Raw genomic sequence first — 5,369 nt, forward strand, 5'->3', positions numbered from 1 at the left:
AGTATGATGAGTGAATTATATGTCAGGAATACTTCTCACATAAATCTTCGCTTCAACCACATTTAACAAGAATGATGAAATTAGGATTTTCATCCAGCACCAAGACACACTGACACTTCCCTAAGAGAGTTTCATATATTTGGAGGGGTCATTCAAGAAAACCAATGGCAGCAATACAGTGGGAGCCAAGCTTATATGTAACGCTTTAGCATTTCTGTTTCAGGGAATATGTTATGAACTCAAAGGGTCTGATATCAACTGTATGTGCAATGTCGGCATAACATCAACCCTTAAAACATATGTGTCTACATCACACACGGACTTGAATAGCTTACAAAATATGGGATGGTTTGTAGATGAGGGTGTGAGGGGCCCTCAATGGCTACTATGCACCAGAAGCTCAGTATCTGCTGGCATAATCTATATCACTTCAGGTGGGGGAGTTACCTTCATAGTCTCAGATGTTATTGAATTTAGTATATGTTAAATTCAGAATTAAGAAACATGCATTTTTTTGTTTTCTCCAAAAAAATTCCTTCCTTAAGATACAGGCCTCCAAAGATGACACTGCGAACACCATTTTGAAGATGCAAAATTCGGATATTTTTTTAAAATGCTGTATTGCTGCAACAGTTCATACTATTTTATTTGAAAGATAATTGCTTTATTATTACAATGGTATCCTTCGTTTGGACATATCTGTCAAAGTTCTTTTACTGTCATCTTTTGAATTTTTTTATAATTTACAGAAGAATATTTTTTTTTCAAAAATGCCAATCCAGAGAAGTTAAAATTTTTGCTGTTGTATAGTACCATGTAGTCCTATACCCTCTGTAAAGGAGAGCTTACAGTTTTAAAAAATCTTTTTTTTTTAATTTCGAGGGTAATGTATGTCTTCAGTGGAATCATTTCTTACTAATTTCTTTGTTACAATGTTTATTTCTATTGTGTTTGTTGCAGTTATTTCTTATCACTTTCTTTGTTGCAGTTTTTTTCACTTTCATTGTTGCAGATATTTCTTACACTTTGTTTTAGTTTCTTGTCAGTATCTTTGTTGTGGTTTTTGTATTGTAGCTGTTCAGTGCTAATTTTTTTACTGAAGAGGCTTCTAAGAAATCTGAGACTATCCAGTGAATCAGTCAACTACAGAGGTAACTGTTAGTCCTGTTAAGAAACCGTAGTCAGTGAAGTCGAGTCATAAGCTCTATGCGTCAAGAAAGTGCAGAGATATTACTAAAGCTATGGATGAATACACTACAGCAAAACTAAACACACTCTTTAAAGTAGAAATTCAATCTTCAGAAGAAAATGAACCAAAGCACTCTTGCACCTCTTGCCAGGAATTATCACAAATATAAATTCAGCTGTTGAATACTGTGCATCCTACAGCGAAAATGTGAAAGTTTTAACTTTTATTCCAGAGACGTTTTCAAAGAAAACAATTTTAAACCATGTTCTATCAGTATCAAAGTACATGGTAGACAAATCAAGAAATGTGAGGTCTGTAAAAGGAGTCTTTGGAAGACCAGATCCATATTATGGTCATCCTGTAGAAGCAGCTCAAGTTCAAATAGTGCAGTTATTTTATCTGGAAGATAAATGGGAGTGTTCTCACCAGAGTGACAACAAAAAAGACACTATAACTGTAACAATTGAAGGTCAAAAAGATATGAAAGTGAAGAGGTACATGACTTGCAGTATTAAAGAAACTTTTGCAATTTATAAGAGCAACTATACACCTTCACATATTGTAAGATCAAAATTTTTTGCACTAGGACTTAAGTGGGTAGTTCCACACGCACCTAGAGATGTCTGTTTATGTGTGTACTGCATGAATTTTGAACTTTGTGTGGTAACTTTGAAGAACTTAATGGAGCATGTGACATATGACACCTCGATTAGGTGTGTGAAGTCATTAGTATTCTGTGACGTAAAGCGAGAGACTTGTTTGTTTCAAGACTGTGGTGACTGCCAAGGAAAGGGAGAACTGTTTTTACAGATACTTGCCCTGGAAGACGTAGCAGATAACTCTGCAGAAATTACATATACGACATGGGAGGAAAATAAACTACTTAAGAAAACTGTTGCCTTTGAAAGTTTCATTGATGAACTTGGTAAATGGTCAGTGAAAGCAGTAACACACCAGCATCTGAAGAAATTGCAACAACACATTGCAGAAGTGAAAGTGTGTGTACAGGCTGAAGAACTAAGTTTAGTGCTTCATTGTGATTTTTCTGAGAACTGGTCTGTACTTCTCCCACAAGATGTACAGGGGTATCACTGGAGTTATGACCAGGTTTCAATTTTTACAGGAGTGACATATTTTCAAAACAAGACCACAAGTGTTGCAGTTATAAGTGATGACATAGGACATGACTCAGCAAATGCTTTGCTAGCAATACACAAAATTCTTCAACTGCAAACAGGGGCAGAGAAGATCATAATTGTTTCTGATGATGGCCCTACTCATTTTAAAAATCGTTACCAGCTGTTTGAATTGAGTAAGTCGCTCTGGGTATACAGAGCTACTGGTCATGGGAAGGGGCCTTGTGATGGTGTAGGAGGCCTGCTGAAATGCCATGCCACAAAACATATCTTTCCAGACAAAATACAGCTGTGATTCAGAATGCTGAGGATTTTATGAGAGTCATAAAATCTTACACATCCACAGTCATCCTTTTGTCCAAAGAGTAAATTGAAGAATTCCGTGATTAGAAAAAAAAGAAGAATGGTCCAAACAAACTGCTCCTGTCAAAGGAATTCAGAAGACACATTTTTGGACTCAAAGTGATGGGCAAACTCATGTTGCACGCCCTTTAAAGAGCAAGAAACAAGAAGTTTCATTTGTTCGGCCAACACCTCAGAACCAGCAGGATAATATTCAGATTCATTACCTGAAAAGGGGGATGTTTGTGGTGTGCGTTTGTGACTGTGAGTAGTGGATTGCAGAGATTATAGACACCAAGTTATGTGTTAAATGAAATTGTAGTGAACTTTGTGCTACCATATGGACCAGCTGCTAGATATAGATTTCCAGCTGAGGGACAGCAACAACACCATCAGTGCTCACTTCCTGTTCACAATGTTTTGAAGACTGTAAATGCTCCAATTCCTATTGGTTCAACAGGAAGGCATCACTCTATATCAAAGGAAGATACTGAAGCAGTGGAACACATTTTTAGTTCACTGACTAATTTCAGTACAAAACAGAGCGCACAGAAGTTGTATGAATTGAAACCTTTAAGCCTGTAGTGATAGTCGACCGCCAGTAACTTCACCGGCGAAGTGCAGAGTAAATGGTCTTTGGAGACTCGAGATTCTTTGGTAGTCCCGTCTACAACTTGACTGAGTGATACGCGTGTCATGAATTTCTGCATTGCTTTTCTTGTGTTTTCTGTAATTATACGAACCTTAATAAAAGTGTCTTATCGTAATAAGTTGGAGTTTTCTGTGCATGGTCTGTCGCTGCAGCCAAAAAACTCACATTGGTGACTCCGAGTCACGAAAATATGTTGCAGTCGCTTGCTGCGTATCACTGGTTTCGCGCCAATAGACAATGTCGCAGCCTCCAGTTTTTCCGGCAGTGCAGGACACCGCGACTGCAGAATGGACATTTGACTGTGAAGCACAACACTTTACCCTGTGTGCTACTAATACACTGGGAATGTTCATATCTCCGGTGTTTGCCTTGCCTGGCCGGACGACTCTAACCTCTGCCGGCACACTACGCCGGGTGCTGTACATGTTGTTGCGGACAACTTCTACGGCATTCTACACTCGACAGAATGCCCCTCCAGCACAAGACCCCGGAAACCCCTCGCCCGAGTTTCTACTGCACAACATGGACCACACGGCTGTCCAGTTGTGGGGTCCACACGCACAGTCGCTCCTCCTCAGAGCGGCCCGCCATTTAACGTATCACCCTCCGCACCGGCCGAAGAGACACTCGTGCCAACTGCGCTGGGCCATTTATACGCCTATCTGTCCTGCCGTCCCGCGCACACCTCGGGCGACGCACCTGCCATGGTTCCGCCCCGTCACTCGGTGCTCAATCGCGATCTCGCGCCTCTGCTCTAGATTTCTGCTGCATTAGCAGTTGATCCTTCTGCGCCTACCGCGCCGTGCTCATTGTGCGGCCGTACAGATTCCCTGCCTACAAGGACTGGATAATACGTCTCACCTACACAGCTAATGGATGTTCAGCGCAACACATCGCCCGTCACTGAGGCACAGTTCACACCAGTGAACACTGCAGAATCCCTGTACATTTCATGCCTTTCCTACAGCGCCGCAAGCACTGGCCCCCAGTCATTTTCCGAAGCTGCCGCCCTTACAACCGGACAACCCAGTGACGTGGTTTACCTTGGTGGACAACATGTTGGACATATACGGCATTGCGGATGACAGCACTCGTTTTGTGTGTTTAGTGAGCCACCTGCACGACTACCCTGATCTCATCACTGACTTGTTGCTGAACCCACCCAAGAGCAACAAATATGCCTCTGCTCGTGCATTACTCATCAAATGCCTCTCTTGTCTGCCAGCCAATAAAATTCACAACATAATTTACGACAAGACTTTAGGTGACAGAACACCCTCACAACTGTGGCGACGCTTGCGTGCGCAGGTCAGTACCGAGTTCTTGCCGAACTTAGCATTCTGGGCATTGTGGTTGGTGAAGATGGCGCAAGAACTACTTACCTTTGCTTCCACATACCGCAGCGTCACACGAAGATAAACTATGGCTGGCAGACCAAGCATACGCCATTATTCGACACAGCCACCTCCCTCCTCGCTGCACAGTGTCTAATACTGCTGAGGTTGGTAACCCTGTGATTATACTTCCACCGTCAGGCGGTAGAGGCCGGGCACGTACATATCGCAGACAGCACATGGAACAGCAGTCATCTAGTGGCCAAGACCTGGAACCACCAGCGGGTCGGCAACAGCCTCTCCCCACCCCAACCAAGCTAGCGCCTGCCCACCCCACCTTCCCCTCGCATGACGCTTCGGCTGACGGGAGAGTACAGGTGACGCACGCATATGCTGGTTCAACTCCACTTTCAGGGACGCCGCTCGCAACTGCCATCTGCCCTGCACGTTCCCAAACGCCGCACGCGGGCCGCAGTAGGCGCCACAGCCCGCGGATACATGCGGGGGCGCCCACAGACATTGCATTCTGTCAGATCCCCCACCTCACGAGGACGTCTGTACGCCTTGGATTTAGTTTCACGCCGGTATTTTCTCGTCAATACCAGAGCAGACGTTAGTGTCATACCTCCCACATTTTCTGTAAAGGACACGACGCCAACCAAACTGTCCCTTTGAGCAGCAAATAACTCGCCACTTTGTGTCGATGGTTTGGCCAA

Source organism: Schistocerca serialis, chromosome 4 (assembly GCF_023864345.2).
Source record: "Schistocerca serialis cubense isolate TAMUIC-IGC-003099 chromosome 4, iqSchSeri2.2, whole genome shotgun sequence".
NCBI classification, from domain to species: Eukaryota; Metazoa; Arthropoda; class Insecta; order Orthoptera; family Acrididae; genus Schistocerca; species Schistocerca serialis.